This window comes from Siniperca chuatsi, linkage group LG11 (assembly GCF_020085105.1).
Source record: "Siniperca chuatsi isolate FFG_IHB_CAS linkage group LG11, ASM2008510v1, whole genome shotgun sequence".
In the NCBI taxonomy this organism is placed as follows: domain Eukaryota; kingdom Metazoa; phylum Chordata; class Actinopteri; order Centrarchiformes; family Sinipercidae; genus Siniperca; species Siniperca chuatsi.
This window is the reverse complement of record NC_058052.1, coordinates 9,623,147-9,640,632: the sequence shown is the minus strand read 5'-3', so window position 1 is coordinate 9,640,632 and position 17,486 is coordinate 9,623,147. Positions and strand designations below refer to the sequence as shown.

At 42.5% G+C, this 17,486-nt stretch overlaps 1 protein-coding gene across 6 annotated transcripts in view; it reads right to left on the bottom strand.

Annotated features, from left to right (window-relative positions):
• LOC122884658 (signal-induced proliferation-associated 1-like protein 2) overlaps positions 1–16,970 on the bottom strand; it is an 88,666-nt gene extending 71,696 nt beyond the window's left edge. For 2 of the 6 annotated variants that reach the window (XM_044214865.1, XM_044214864.1), the window contains exon 1: positions 16,775–16,970. The gene's annotated coding sequence lies outside the window, so the exon portion shown is untranslated. Of the gene's footprint in view, positions 1–557; positions 845–16,774 lie in introns of those variants that run through there. The other 4 variants (XM_044214863.1, XM_044214860.1, XM_044214862.1 and 1 more) reach the window with 4 other exon arrangements.
• Between the last annotated feature and the right edge of the window lie 516 nt (positions 16,971–17,486).

Below are 17,486 nucleotides of genomic sequence, written 5' to 3'. Positions count from 1 at the left end.
AGCAGCGTTTAGACATGCTGACCAGCAGAGCGACCACAGAACGCATCCATGCCATGGAGCATCTGTCCCTCCCTAACTCACTTCAGCGGTACTTATTTCTTTTCAAAGTTTGTTTTTCACACTTGGCCTAGCGTTGCTGACAGTAATCTGGTGTAAGAGAGATGATTTGGACTTCTGAGCAGCAGCTGGAAGCTCCACAGCTGACACAGAATAAGGTTTAGTCAACCAGGGGAGGCAAGGGGAACATAACTGTAGGGAGGAAAGGAGTAAGCACAGATACACAGATGAATCACTCATTTATTCACCTCGCAATAACTTTCTGTGCTGTGTCTGCCAGAGACACACACTCACAATTTCCTGCTCTGATGCACACCACAGGCTAGACCACTCAAACATACCTTTGTCTAAAAACAAGACTTTCCTCGCTTTAATGAATGCTTATTCTGCACATAAATGTCAGTAAAACTGAGGTCAATATGCATTATCTAGCCTTTACATTTTTCCTTTGAGGCCCTTACATGCAAACAACATTGGATATCAACATTTGCCATGTTTACCTGATTAAGAGAGTCCTTTTTCATCAGAGCCATAAATCTTAAGACACAAAGACCTGTGAGCCACTGTGGTAATGAGCTCACTGTGGAAATGCTATCCAGCTGCATTAAATCCATCAGACACTTGTTGAGAGAAAGCCGCCACACTTCACAGCAGAAAGCCTCTAAAAAAAACAACAGCAACTCTTCCTTCTGCTCCTTTATCCAATAACTAGTTCAGGGAGAAAATAGAGAAAGATAGAAGAAAAAGAAGGAAAGAGTAAAATAAGGACGAGTCTGGGAGCCATTGGGGAGTCAATTTAGCTAAATGCATACAGCTGCCCCTTAATGCACACGACCCGCTCCCTCCCCCTGTGACAAAGCAACCAACAGAATGAATGAGACTGCAACATTAGCATATGTAAAAGAAAGTAGGTGGCTGCTGGGTGGAGGGAAAGACTGCTGGGTGTTGGTGGTTGGGGGGAGGGGGTGTACCGTGACATTCAGAACTTCTCTGGCTGACAGGAAGGACAAGGAAAAAGAGGGGGGAAAAGCTATTGTTCCCGGGCGAAGATGCCCAGGTCAAGCCTGTGACCTTCCAAGTTCTTGCAATGGCTGACATTTGGAGCAGCGGGAGATGGAGGAATCCACTTATCAATTCCCTGTCCTATGAACTGCAGCCTGGTACAAAGGTCTGTCTGACAAACAAAGCCAGCAACCATGACCACCTTAAACACACTAAGATAAGTGGAGAAAGACACGACCAGAGAGGGGAATCGCCCTTCTTTCAAAACTGATAATCCCTCTAGCCACATGCTGATCCTGCATATTTTTACCTTCAGGAGAGGCCAGAGCAGCAGACAGGAGGGACGTAGGGAGGGGAGAGGGTGTGATGGTCCAAAGAGCAAGGAAGAGAAAAAAAAAAAAAAAAAAAAAAGAGTTAATCTCTGCAGGGCACTACTCTTCAGTGCTTCACTGCAAACAGCTGTGGGTTTAAGGGCCTGCACACACCAAGCCAAAGGACTAGCACCAACAAAGACTGACTGCAGCTTTTATCAGAAGATGTGAGGCAATGCATCGAAGACTACAGCTGACAGCAAGTTGACTGCTAACATTCATGTACGTTCTGTGCCTGCATGGCCGGAAATAATAAGTGGCCTATTTAAAAGTTGCACTGGCAACTGTAAAGGTTTGCTTTACATTGCACTGCCATTGTGTCTGGTCTTTTGCTTGTAGAAGAGAAGAAGAGGCAAAAGCAAAATAAACAAAACATGAGAACCCATACGAAATTGGTGAAAACAACAACTTGCTAGGCTGAACAGTCGAGGCCAGACACAGAGTGCTCAAACTTTACTGTCCTAGTTTAAACTTTTTTGCAGACATATTCTCAGTTCATTTTTCAAACATTTAGTAAGACTAGGGCCGTGTACTTTTTTGGATTACACATGCAGACTTCTGAGTAGTGATTTCCTCTTATGCATGCGCAGGTCAGCTGGCTGTAAGCGGTTGTCCTTGTGGAGTTCTAATTCAACATTAGGCAAAGTCAGCTGACATTAAGTGTTTGATCAGTTGTTGTTTGTTGATGTTTGAGGTCAGCTTGGCGTGTCATAGCCCTAACATGGAGTTAGTCAAGCAAACTTGTGACTATAAGGGTTTATGGTTGAAATGTGTGAACCAGTAGGTGAAATGTGGGTGTGGACACCAATAAAACCCTTCTTAACAACCACTGCGGCACCTCTGAGCAAGGCACTTTTAACTACTGCAGAGGAGCTGCTCGATGGCCAACGTTAAAAAACAGCACTTGTGCTTTGCAATAAGTAGGTATGAATCTGTGCGAGTATGTTTATGTGAAGCCAGTTATTTGAGTCAACCCTCCTTGGACACATAAAGGCTAAATAAAGAACAACTCTGCGAGGTAATAGAGTTTTGATGATATATTTCTCCTCTTGTATAGTGCAACATAATTGAGTTACAGGGAGCTTAATTGGAAAAACACAAAAACAGTGTCATTCTAACCACTTCCTGATGACTGCTTTGCTCTGTCTGTTTCTGGTTGGAGGTAGGAGCATGTTAATAGCAGGAAATGACAGACTTTAATCAAGCTGAATGAATGGCAGCAAGTACAGGTCTTTGTGCCACATTCTGCTTTGATCTAACCTCTACAGGCAGGTTCTCAGCTTTGATTTGATTTGAGTTGAGGGGAAGGAAAGAGTTTTATTTGAAGAGTGGGAAGCCCCAGGAGGTAACACTTAAGAGTTCTTGTCACTGCATCCCAGCAAACAGACAAACTATTCATCAGCCTACACACATGTGCAGCAGGGCCTGTGGAGAAACACACAATCCCACAAACACTGCTCATTTGCACGTGGACGACCGGGTCTGATGGGTAATTTACATACCAAGGGTAGTCATTAAACAAACGGATACACATGCAGAATGACCTACATTTCACACACACACAAAAAGAAATCTTTTCAAATGCTGTGCAGAGTTTTGACTGATTTAAAGAAATATACTGACTTTTGGGGACTTGTCCAATGGTCATCTAACTCAATATGATAAAACAGGCTAAAATATAACAAAAAAGAATGTACTTTTAGTGACAAAAGATTGTTTTTCTTGTGACACAAGGTGTAAATTGTTGTTATTCACATAGGAATTTACATAGAAAATGGGAATATTTAGCCAGACACAAAGTTTCTGTTGATTTCTCTGTCATGACAAGACTTTTGAAAAATATCTGCTTTGGATTAGAGAAAGGTTTAGCTTTATACTTGAGTTGGACTGTGTAAATTAGCTGTGTATTTAAAAGCCTGCATGCTTAAAGGAATAGTTAGACATTTTGGAAAATACGCTTATTTGCTTTCTTTCCAAGAGTTAGGTGAGAAGATTAATGCCGAGTATTTCCAAGCCGGGCTGGCTTTAGAGGTTCTAGGCAGTTTTTGTTTTACCTTTTGGACAGTGTCAGACTAGATGTTTCTATGTTTCCAGGTTTTATACTAAGCTATGCTTACTGGCTGCTGGCTGTGGCTTCGTATTTATTGTACAGACACAAGAAAGGTATCTATCTTTTCATCTAACTCTGCAAGAAAGCAAATAAGTGTTTTTCCCAAAATGTCCAACTATTCCTTTCGCCATTAGCATTGGGTAGAACTTTCTACTGAAGATGCTAGAGAGAATACTTTGGTGCAATTTTTTCATCATATTGGGTAAGAAGATAAATAGGACAAACGGTCTGATCAAAATACAGGTATGCTCAAGAGTCTAGAGATTCTAGCCTTGTGTTAAATCACAATTATATTTTATATTTTTACTGTAGTGGAGCCTATTCTTTCTGAAAAACAACCTTGTAATTCTACGGTCAACCGGAATGACAACCAAACTCAGCATGGTAGTGTGGAAACCATTGAGGCTTGCTTCATAATTACAGTACTAAACAAGTTAAAACAGCACAATGTGGTAAGGAACAAGGGCTTTTGTCTGATTGCTTCCACCAGGGGACATTTAATAATCCACCAAGACCGAGGCACCTGTATCCACTTAGATTAAGCTCTCTCTTATGAGGGTGTGACGATAGCCAGGCATGTGATACATTTGCTCTCCAGTATTTTTAGTCCTGCTGATAATGGCATGCTGTGGTAAGACAAGTTCCTCCTTAGTTATGCAGAATGGGAGAGGAGCTGTTTAGGGAAATGGCCCGTTCCTTCAGCAGAGAGGAAGGGAGAAATATCAGCTGGCAGGCAACAGGCAGACAGAGCATCTCCGAATGTCACTTCTCCCCTTTCCACCCCTTTCCTCTTATCTCTCTCTCCACCGTCTCTCCTCCTCTCAGTTTGTTCTGTATCTGTTGTCTGTTTTAATCAGAGAGCAGGAGGCTGAGCTGCCTCCACTATTCTCCCATGCCACCCCATCTCTACAACAGAGGAAGAGAGTGAAAATGAAAGGGGGTAGTGGGCACATGAGGTGAGGGGGCGGAGAGTAAACAGTGGCTTCGCATCCCTCTATGGTGTTGCTAGGCAACTTTTTCTGCATATGACAGCCTTGAGTGACAGCAGACCTCTCTTCAGAACAAAGACAGAAAGTTGAGGGAGGGAAAGGAGAGGAGCAGAGAGCAGCACAAAGTGGTGATCTGGAGAGTACAGGGACAGACGCATTGTTTCAAGCAATACAAAGCAACATTATAAAAAATGTGGACAAAATCAGTAGTCTATAAAAAGGTGAACCAAGATGATGTCAGTCAATATTAGGGTCCGGACCCACCAAGGGGTCACAAGATAATTAACAGATTAAGAAAGCTGAAAAACATGTGTGCTTCTAATTTTTGCTGTTTATATTTAAATAAAAACAAGGAAACTACTATGGTTACTATGCAACTGGTGACAGTGGACATTGCATCATTTCAAGGGATCGCAAGCCTGAAAGCTTGGGAACCAGAGTTTCAAAACACAGTGCTTTTGAAAACATTCCGTCATGGGTGCAAACAACTTTATCTCTGTTCATACCAGATAAAGTAAACTTAATTTCTCTTGCTGTAATCACACTGCAGAGCAAACTAATGGATTAATTTTTGAACACTACAACATCGCCACTGGCACATTGAAGAAGTCTTCAGTAATTAAGTGCTTATCCAAGTCTTGTTTATATTTTGCAGTTTTGCACATGCACTTTCATTACCTATGAACATATGATTAGGATCTGTAAGAAACCCCTGGGGCAGAGCACCAGCATTGCCACCACAACCTATAAACTATACTTTGGCAAAAGCTGGCAGACACCAATAGTTCCGGCTCAGCACAGATGACGTGCTTCATCCATAGTGCACATAATAAGGGTTTCTGACGACTGCAGGGGCTAAAATTAGCACGTGAATAATAATCACTGGCCAGAGAGCTGCTTTTCATTGGAAGTTTGGCAGGGCAGAGTGCACTGGATGCCAGATCAGGGGTGCTGCTCTACGGATGTGTGCAGAGGGAGCAGGCAGTCAGGAAGCAAAAGGAAAGTTGAGAAGGGAAAAAAGAAAGATTCAGAACACTGTACTGGATCTAGATACCAAAATAATAACAACAAGAAAAAGCTTTTTTTCCCAAAGTAAAGTCCGTGGCCATCTGGAGCATATGTTCCAGTGCAGCAACTTCCTCCTGTAATTAATGAAGGTCTCCAAAGGGAACAGTCTGATTAAGTGAAAACTCTTCTTATTCTCCACAGGCCATGTTTCCAGAGCTCAGAGAGAAATGGCTCCGAAAGAATTCCTGAGAACTAGGCGGCCCTGGTTTGTCATGCAGCTGGCATCTCTTTTATGGAGTCACTTTCAAAGCTTTTCCCCTACAAGTGGCATCAAAAACATCTGTTCCCAGGGCAGCCACCCACATGAGAGATTGCCAAGTCCTGGCAGAATGGCCTGCAGATGTAGGCAACAACCAACATGCAAATGTACATGTAAAACCACAGACAGCCACATAGTGACAGTTAAAACAACAACTTGCCATAAGTCACAAAGGGTAAAGGAGAAGAAAAGAGAAGAGACAAACAGAGAGTGGAAAGACAGGGACCGAGAAATAATGGCTATACTATAAGGTAAAAATTACACAAAAGAAGAATGAAAGGAGGGTGAAAACCTGAATAACAAGAGATGATAGGTTAAAGTGGAGGAAGAGGAGTACAATGACTAGTAATTCTGAGCCAGTGTCTCCTGGCCATATTAAAGGATGTGCAGTGGTACTTTAAAGCCCAGGCAGAAGGCCAATTTGACCTCCATCCTGTTCAAAGCAGTCCTGTTAGTGGAGGGGCCTGGTAATACCTGTGAAGTAGCAGTAGCACAGCTATATTAAGGCTGCTGTGTTCAGGGTGAGTGAGATGCCTTAAATGTGCACTCTGCTAGTGCTCAGAGCAGTGTAAAACACTGTGCATCATTAAGGGTAGTGTGCTTAAGTATTGTCCACAGCCCTGTAAAGAGACTGCTAGTGGGGGGGATAGTGGATGGAGGGAGGCAATGGGAAATGGTCTGAGTTATTTCCATTCCCTCAACCCGTTTATGGAAACATTATGGGAGCAAGGTTCAGTTCTCACGGAGGAGGAAAAGATTTGGGAAGTGAGTAAGAGTGAGAGACAGTAAGTGGAGGAGGGAGTGAAAGAGAAAAAGGAGGGGGGACTGTAGAAATGCTGCTTTTAGCTGTTTTCTCTGGAAAAGACCTTGCTCTGTGTGTGTCCTTCATTGTGTGGTTCTCCCTCTAGCAAAGGCCACAAAAGCCTCCATTTATCTATCCTGAGCATCTAGCCTTATTGAGAAAAGGCCCCGAAAGGCAGGCAGCCATCACATGTGCCAGGGTGACATGGCTTTTTCCTCGTTAACACTTTAGTCTTGCACCCAGAGTGCACCCAACACAATCTCCGCTGGAGTGAGGGATTACTCCTGCCGACAAATGGGAAAAAAGAAATAGTACATCTGTTCTATATATTTGCATTTCTTTGGTTGAATCACAATGCACCACTTGACTCGATGGAAAGCGAACATTCTCAGTCAGGCGTGAGAAACCCACCCCATCAATGAGACCTTTTTCCACCCTTTGGTTTCTTTAGCTGGGGTAACAGCACATCACAAGGAGCAGCTTGCACAAAACACAATCTGTCAACTTGGAGGCAGACGGGGCAAGTTTATTCATTCCCTCTCATCAGTTTCTATTTACTCAGTGTTCTTGGGAGTAGAAAGGGGACCAAGTGCAATTTTAGGACATCGCAATGTGCGCTATTCAGCAATCTGCAGCTCTAATTGCAGAGTGAGAGGAATTTTCTACATCTCTAGCACTGAGGCACAACAGCTGCAGCTGGCATGGCATGCAGTGGGTGTGTTTAAGGGAGGTGTGGCAGCTAAAAGGGTGTCAAAGACTAACCTCCCACTGAGAGCCACCCACACACACACCTATGAATCAACGCACACAAATGCACACAGTGTTAGATGCACAGACACCCTCATGTTCACAATCATACAGTATGCTTTTGTCTCCATGTACAGATTAACAATGTTAATGACATACCAAACCTTACCAACCATATCAACTGGTCACCATCATCTCCTGCTAAATATCTGTGTGTACACACGCGCACGCACACACACACACTGTACATTAACCATTAAAAAGTGTGTTGAGAGGAGGAAGGGATACAAATACTCTTTTGTGCTTCCACATTTTCTCTCTATGCTTGTTCCACCTCTTTACACCACCATCCCCCTTGCTGAATGCTAAATGGGGAAAGTGTCCAGGGAGATAAGAGCGGATGAATTCATTCCTTCCACCAGGAGCCAAGTGCACTGATCCGACCTGGCATGAGGGTCCCCAGTGATCGAGTGACCTTTTACCTTTAGAACTGATTGAGGCCACTGATCTGATGAGGTGCTCTTATGAAGGGGGAGGGAGAGCACAAAGAACGGGGATGAAAAACAAACGTCCTAACAGTCATAAGGAGTATGCTTGTATTGCATACTGCAGACCTCACTGGTGAAAGTCCATTGGCATTAATATTTATGCAATTCAGAATGGCATAAAAAGTGCTGGAGTTAGATCTTTAAATGTACTTCCACCTCACTCAAGCAGAGATCAGGCACAAGATGAAAAATGTGCGCAGGAAGGTGTCTGTCCTTAATCACAGAGCTGGCCAGACTTTACAACAGAATCCCAAATAAACTCAGATTTCCTTATTCCTCACTTCCTTATCTCTAAACTGCAGCAGGCTCTGAAGAATGTCACCAAGATGGCAGCTTTTGGAGAAAGCACCAGGCACTGGCAGCTGTACAACATGCACTCAGGGTCACCAGCCGGGAGGAATCAAGAGGAAAGTCTTGCTTTCATTTAGGTAGATTGCAAATGCAGTGTTATATCCAGCAAGGTTTGGTAAGATAGACGACTCCCACAGGCCGTTGCTATAAATAAGATCTTAGTCAATCTGCCTGGTTAATAAAAAAGACAAAGAGTCCTTTAGCACTTTGTTGGAGTTGTTGATAATATGTTTGCATATGACCTTGAAATACCACCTCAAAATATGAAATATTTGAATTCTCACCATTACTATAATCCCTGAGTAAGCACAGACAGTAATATATTCAATACTAAAATCAATAACAACCCCAGTCTTCCAGTATGGGACTCCCTGGGGCAAAATCATATCAAGCAGAGTTTTCAGCATCCATTGCAAGAAAATGTCTGCAAACCAATCATATTCTACATTGTAAACCTAGCCACGGGCATGTTGTTGATTCTACAGCGCAAAGCACTGGGGAAAAGCAAGAAGTCTCCTCAGGGACCCCAGACTCAGACTGCCTTTCAGCTAAAATTAAACAAAATGGCAGGAAACAATTAACCTACGCTTGTTTCTCTCTTTACACTCCCCAGAAAAGTCAAATGTCACCACCTGAGAGAATGGATCTTAATGTGTGACCTGATGAGAATCAGTGTGTTTACTTAACTAACCTGATTATTGTTGGCTTTCTGCTTTAACCTGATTTCTTTTGAGCCATGTAAATGAGAAACTGTTTCCTTAATCGGGGTAGGGGATTGGAAGAAATCTGGTTAAGTGTGTATATGTGTATGTGCATGGCAAATACTTCAGCCATGCAAACTGTGGAAGCAGTGTGGAGGAAAGAAAAGAACTAACTTTCAACTTTCAATAAGTATATTAAAGTAAATATATTACAAAGTAAATACGTCAACAAGTTGGAAGCTTACTTTGACCTCTGACCTTTGGTGTTTGTGTGCTCCACCTAAACAACAGATTATCTTGAGACAGATGAGAACAGTGTAATTACACAGCTGCTCCTGTGGTCAGATACACAGCACCTGGCTGTGTATCCAGCAGTTGTGTGTTCATTGTGTTTTGGCTCGAGCCCACACAGCTCAGTGCTGAACTGTATGTGGCCCTACAGTCCTGTATACATTTTAGAGAGGTTCCACGGGTTTGCAGTAAACATAGCCTGGGGAAGGTAAGCACTGACTGAACACACTGTAGCTGCTAGGCATTGTAAGAATTACTTGTACAGAGACCTCTTGTTAGGATCCTAACATAGTGTCCGGGACACTGTTTGCCTGACTGTGTTATGTAATCTCCTTTTCCGTTGCTCCTTCTTCTTTTAAAGGCAGTAAACCCATATAAAGGCTAGCACTCAGTGTCAAATGCGCTGCCCCTCTAGCTCTGGATCCCACAGCGTCCCACCCCCTGTGGCTAACCTCCAAACGTCCACAGAAACCTTCAATACACTTGAGGGCAGCAGTTGATCTCCTCCACATTGACAGACAAGAAAAGAAAAAAAAAAAATCAGGCCACTGTCACTCCAGATCATTATCCTCCGTCAACAGCCTTTAAAAATCGCATAAAAGGAAGGCTAGTCAAAATGATGTCGCAAAGAAAGAGAAAAAAAAAAAGTGAGATGGAATACACTACTCTAGCTTCAAATTAGATTTGCTTGACTGGGCCGGTGCTCCTTAAACACATCATACCACTGCTGCAGCAGCCTCGAGTACAAGGAAAGGCCAGGCCGACTGCCAGCTCTGCACAGTTCAGCTCCTCTCTGCTTTAGCTTTCCCTTCCACTTTGTGTGTGATTTCCCATACACACCAGTAACTCCAGTAGCTCAGGCTTGTCTAAAATAGTCAAAGACTACTATATCTTTGCTAACAGCAAGTTACAAGAATAGAATAGGTCAAAGGTAACATCATGTACAGGCATTTTTGTGCTTCAGTAAGTGGATACAAAGGCTACATAGTAATGTCCTGGTTTAATGGTGTGCATAATTCACAAGTACAATCTGAATTGAATTACAGAGACAATATCTATATTAAAGGATATTGAAAGAAAGTATACTGTTTATTTCAACCGAATGAAGCTCTAGAAAATGAAAACAAAAGCTTCTTGGAAGAATGCTATAATGCCTCTGATTTCTTCTAGCCAACACTTAAAAGATTTTGACAGCTTGCTGCTGCTGTCAAATGCAAGAGTAACACAATCCGAATAATACATTGCATCACATCACTTTGAAATACACATTGAAAATAAAGTTTTGTTATAGTTCTGGGATTCCCAGTATAATCCATGTATATTCAGTAAACTAAAATCATTATCATCTGATTTATGGATCAGTGGAAACACAAACAAGAATTACGTCTTCCTCCCAATACGTTTCGTCAGCGCTTTTAAAAACACAATAACAGACTACAGACCATGACTAGACTTTGTCTCATGTCAGTGAGCTCGCAACATGAAAGGAGACATCAAAAAACAGACACTTTCTCACAATTGATAATGGGCTGTTTAGGAGAAAGTTCCTTCCTGTAAAAAGGCTGATACCCAGAAAACTTGTCCATTCCCGTCAGTACTGTGCACAAAGCAGAATAGGCCATCTCACAACAGCACAAAGCAGCCTGTCAAACAGCACAGAGCGGTATAATTCAACACTTTTTTTCTTTTATTATGGTCCTTATATTCTTTATACCTTAAGGAATTAATGCTAAATTGAATTTCGACATAACCTCATGCTCAACAACAGTGTGGAAGCACTGAAGTGCACTGGCGGGGTTAAGTGAAGGATACTGGCTCCAGCAGCAATGGCTCACACACATGCACGCAAACACACTGAAGCTGAGCACTTTATGGCACATCTGTCACGGCTCTGCTCCATTTGACTTGTTAATTACAATCAACCTCTATCAGAAACAAGTCAAAACAGCTCATACGATGGCTATTTGCTCCTTGCCTTACCGTGGGTTGATTTGACAGTCAAGGGCGCAGATGTTTGCACAGGGGGCTTCATGCAGTATTGGCCTACATTTTATGACTACAGGTCCAGGTTAGTGTACCTATGAGGACTCCAACATGGCTAATATTACATAAATAGATATTGTGAAATAAATAATTCTATGAATACAGGAAAATACATAAATCAACCAATAAAGCGTTAAATAATTCCATCCATCCTGTCCAACCATCAAACTCAACTCTATATTTATTCATTATTTTATCATTCTTATTGGATTGTGATTGTTTGAGGGGGGCAGGTTGGGAACTTGTTGGTTCATTTACATATTTTCCTGTATTTATTCATATATTTATTTTACACCTCTTTCTGTATCTAATATTGGACATTTTGAAGTTCCATACCTGACACCTTTTCCAAGGTGGTGTTCAGTGAATGAATAGATAGACAGAGACACAGAGAGAGAAAGTCTACAGAGGCCATAATGGCATGCAGTCTAGACTCACCCACACCCAGGCATGTCTGCCTATTCAGACAGGCCTTTTCTTTTTCGCTACAGTAGGAAGGAGGTATGCGCACCGGCACTAAACCAAATCCCTTCTTATCTCCCATTGGAGGCTGGCTGCGACCACAGAGGTCAGCTGTCCCGATTGTCTGGGCCCGCTGGGGGGAACACAGGCTGAGTTAACCCCATGGGTCACGACTAGTCCTTGGACTCTGTGGCAATCGGGTTAATGACTGACCAGCACTCATTCTCTCCATTGTGGCCCAGTGACAGACACGTAGACAAAACATGTAAGGAGGGTCAGCAACTTTCGTTGGCCTTTTCTCCAACATTCCTGATACGGACACTAATGAGTCCCCAAGGGAACAGAAGGTGCAGACATAATTCATCTTGGCAAGACACATTTTCCTATATGCTTGACTATTGCAAATCCATAATGCGTGAACATGATGTTGTTTGGAGTGACATAGTTAAATGATTGGCCTGGTGAAAACAAAGAGTGATCCTCCCCTGCTCACAGCTCTGACTAGTGCTATGTGCACTGCTGTCCACTGGTTAGACTTTGTCTTTAAAAGGATCATAAATGGCTAAATACAACTATTGTGCGTTCACACCAGGAACAAGACTAATGGATTTAGTCTAAAGCCGGAAGGTTGTGGTTTGACTCCATTTTGCTATTTAACTTAATGATTATGCCACAGGTACAAATGCACCATTATTTTGACCCAGTATGGAGAACCAGTGGGGTGAGGCGTGTAAATGGTCAAATATCTTCATTTTTAAAATCTTTCGTAATTATGACAATGATGGTTAGTCTTTCAGACTGATACATTTCTTACAGTTACATCTGTGTTGACTGTCAGGGCTACATCTGTAAGCAACTGCCATACAGTTAAGATCATACAGTATGTAGCTCCATCTGTCAGTCCTGTGTGTGTGATGGGGCTTAGTCTAGAAAATCATGTGGGGTTTCAAAAGGTCATCATAAAAAAATAAGGGTCAAGCTGGTCTAAGCTGCTCATATGATTTTGTTTTCATGACCAGTGACACAGTAGTAATATATAATTTGTGGATAATACAATATATCATTGCTCATTCACCTTCTGCACTGCAACAGAAGGGCTTCAAAACAGCTGTAATGTGAAAATAGGGAAGCATACTGTATGTCATCCATTTCTCCAGCTGAAGTTATCAGATGTCTAATCTTTGCCATTATTGGTCTAGCTAGGCATGAGCCAGCAGTAATGGCTCAAAACCTATTCTCCCCTCTGCCCCCACATCCCACCTCCTCCTCAGTCCTTCAGCAGTGTGTCACCAGAGGTTGACTCCATCCTCACCAGCAATGGCACAATCCGCATTTGACTTCTGTCACTATACCATCTGCTCCATCCAGCAGCTTCCCCTCCAGCCATGGCAAGTGCTTTTTCACTCAAATGTGCCTGGCACGACAGCAAGCCACTGGATGAGTGGCAAGAGGGTGGGAGAATTAAGAGCAGAACAGATACAACATTTACAAGACACAAGGGATGGGCTAGTGTAGCTATTTTAGCCAATTTTACAAATAGATATTATCATTTACCACGTACATCTGAACAAGATAAGCATGAAAATGTTCAACGGATCCAAAGCAGAAATCCCTTGGTTATGCCTTAAATGGCATTACATCATCAAACACAGCATCCATCTGCACCTAATCCACTGTACAGTATATACCATCAGTATGGTCAGATTAACATTCATCTACTAGACACAAATAAATAAACACGCAAAAGCAGCACACGAGGGCACCAATCCACATATGTCCTCAGGAAACAAGCCACAGGCCATAACATCTCATTTATGCATATCACATAAAGAGTGGAAATATTGTGCTGTGAAGAGCTGTTGGCGTCTTCCTGTGTTTCGCTGGAATGCATGCTGACATAGCCAGCGTCTGAGCAAGCTGTTAAACATGCCGCCTTAATGCTATTACACTGATTGCACATGAGAAGTGTGCAGTGCAGACAAAAATGATGAATGACCCTAACACAACCCAACACGCTGACCTTGGAGCAGTTAGAGTCGCAAGATCCTTTGGTAACCATGTTTCAACCTTCTTCAGAGAATCATGTGGATGGTTTATTGTTAGTTTTTATCCCAAACTAATGGGAAGTATTGATGGTACTGAACATTGCTCAGTAAACCACCCACATCCATCACAAACAGACCCCTAGTGGAACAGGGGATCAATTCATAAAAAAACATCAACCTAATGACGGCATCTGTGCTTTCCCTGACAGTGATGAGTGGGCTTAAATCCTTCCATAAATCCAGACTGCAATCAAAACAAAGGCTGACAAAAAGACAGAGAGAAAGTCTGGCTCTCATAACAGGAGCAGGCAGCATGTGATCCCCTGTCTGCTGGCTGGCTGGTTTTGAAGCAACAGGATTTGGTTAGGAGGCCCATTGTGACTCCTGACTGGCCAGCCAGCCGGTCAGCCGGCACAGACCAGACCAGGTTTCCTGATCCCCGTCACATGCATGGGGTGTGGGATCTGCTGGAAAGGGGGGCGCCACATGGTTTGGCATGCTTCTATGGTACAATAAGGAGAAATGCATCACCCCTAACAAATGTGGTCTGAACCTAAGTCCTTTAGCATTTTGTTTCCCTTCTACTGTTCTCCAAATCATGACTAGTCAGCACACCGGTAGCAAAGCACCGTGGGAACAGAGACAAATACTGGGAACACTGGGGGAGTGGTGTAACAAGAAGACTGAAATCAGCCACTACTGTTAAGTAATTTCCCAAACCTAAAGAAAGCCTCCAAACAGTTCCGTGTTACAGTAATATCTTTACAGGCAATTTCTGTTTCACAATCACAACATAACAGCTGTAACTCTAGTGGGGCGTCTCCAAGCCTACTAGGCCAGAAGATATCCTGACCAGCTCTGCAATGATAACAACTGGATATGGCCTGTGGGCATGTCACAGGAAGCCATTCCTCTGCCAATCATGACAGGTGCCTTATTGTTCAGCTGAGATCACATTGTGCACATAACTTTATTTTGAAAGACATATCTATCTGGCTCAATTACCCATTGTCTGGTTAACCATGCATAAGGCACTGTCAGAAATAGATGAGAACATATTTCTTCTACAGGGCCCTCTCTGCACCCTATTGACGGCAGAATGCAACAGATCTCTATTCAAACTAAGATTGAAAGACTTTCCCTGGCACTGTCATTATCATGGCTGCTGAATAGTCTCCCTCTGCGAGTGCGCTGCTGACATTGGGTGAGATGTGGTACCTAGGCAGCCTCATTTTCATCTACATTAGGGAAGATCTTGTCTTGAATCTATCTTTCATCAATCTGGAGAAAAAAGCATGCCTTTCCTTCTTTAATGTAACAAAAACCTAGAATTTCCAACAGAAAATCCAACAAAGTAGGAATCGAATGAAACACTCTAAATTAAATATCATATAGGTTAAATATTGGGTGCAACTACATAATGAGGAAAGGCATATGAATCCAAACTGGATTGGTAAAACGGGTTAACTAATAGAAATATTTGGATGACGACGTGCAGAATTAGCAGATTAATGGGGTTGTTTTTCGCTTCTGTGCACAATAATAGCAAATTATTCACACAACACTACAGATGTCTTTATGCCCATTCAGGAGAGTGGTCAGTTGAAAAATTTCCTCCCTGATGTGCAGACCTATGTCAGCTGGAGTTAAGCCAAACATTTTTGGTGTTAAAGGAAAATATGTTAAATGTTATACCAGGCCATGAACATACTGGAGCCATCTTAAAACACTCCTGTGCCTACTTGGTTCAGCACAGCCCCACGGAAAACTAATCTTTCCCAGACATAAAACCCTATGAAAAATAATGGTGTCTTATTGATTTTAACGCTCCAGGCGCAGAGAAGTCTTTATGCTTGATCTGTTCAGATGGGAGCTGTGAAGCCAGCAGGACAGAAATCCAGAGCACTGAAAATGAAACAATGGAAACTTACATTTACACTCAAGCACCTAGTTGTTGTGTCTGCAGCTAGCCACCAGCAGAGGAATGGGCCTATTTGTTTCCCATTATTGGGAAGCTAGTTATTGTGGAGGCTAAACTTCCTGCAGGAAGACAGCAAAGGATATGGTGCTGGAACACAAATAACATTTCACTTGTTTACTCTCCCAGTGGAGTATACAGTACATTTTATGTTGAATAGGCCACAAGAGCAGCCAGTAATGAAGCAAGATTGCACATGCTGTGTACAAGGAGACTGCCAGCAATTATTTATGGGGAATCCAAACAACTCTGATTTTAGGGGAAATTGTTCTTTGTCTGGACATACTGACAAGCTCCCACTGCTGCAAAAAGTAAACATAAGCACACAATACAACAGTAACAGCTGTGGGCTTCACCTACAGTGGGCATGAGAAGGCTTTATTATCCATGATGACCATTCGGACAATGATGCATTTATCGCCCCCCACCGTTTTCATGGAAGCACTCCACTAAACAAATTCATTCAAAAATATGTCTGTGCAAATCCAGTCCAGTAACACCCCAGCATGCGTGCGCGCGCGCGCACACTCACAAACACCACCACCACCATTACCAAAAATATGACGTCAACGTGTAATACAATTAACAGTAAAAAAATATTTTAAAAACCAGAGTGATATAATATAGTGTGCCTTCAGGAATATGAATGCATTGTGCAATGAATTAGGTTCATATGAGAGGCTAGCATGCTCTTAAAGAAAAAAACAAACATGAATCAAGTATTGCCAACAGCACCATAGCTCATACCATATAGTTATTTAATAATCTGCTTCGGTGCCTGAAAGTAACTTTACCCTTTGTGTTCACTATCACCATCCATATGCCACTGAGTTTCTACGGCTTTCGCTACTCTCACAGTGTGTAGCGCTCCTCACTTTTAGCTAACGTTACAGCCCTACTTTTTACTTTGTTGGTCGGTTCGGAGGGAGAAAAATGCATTCGGGTCTTACCTTTAAATGTGAGCGATGTCCCGTCCAGGTTGCGAGACTGTTAACGTTGTCAGTTATCCTTAAATGGTAAAAACCAGTTGAAGCCGTGGTAGTTGGCCTCACGTCTCTCTCTGTCAGTCTCAGCCTCCAGACTGAAGTAGCACAGACCATAGCGATACCATCCAGCACCTATCTCCGTGATGACAACACGCAGAGAGAAAGACTCCGCCCACCAGACGCTTGTAGAAACTCTCCGCTGTTCACTCCTGGCCACTCTGAGACATTATTATCATAGGTTTGTTGGTTGATATCGAAGGGAGAATAACAGACTAATGTTAACGGTAGGCTAAAGGCGAATAATGAGCCTGCTCTTTAAACTAAGTCCAGGGGCCTTGTTGCCATTCACCAAAAGACTATTTTGGTTTACGAGTCCAATAAGCCCTACAGTGGCACCATCTGGTGAACTGCAGAAAAGATGCTCTCCCAAACTGTACCTGAATAAATTATCATCTTCATACCCCTGTACTTGTAATGCGTCTTGTTTTCTTGTAGTTACCGGTAATTTGTTATTCTGCAGTTGTTAGTTTTTTTCTTTTTCTATTTTCCTTAGTTTGAATTTGGAGACAGACGTCCATAAATTACAAATACGAACAATACCTCTGTTTGTTTGTTTTTAAAGTATAAAAAAAATAGCAATATTATTGATTAATTCAATTTTAATTAAATCAGTGAC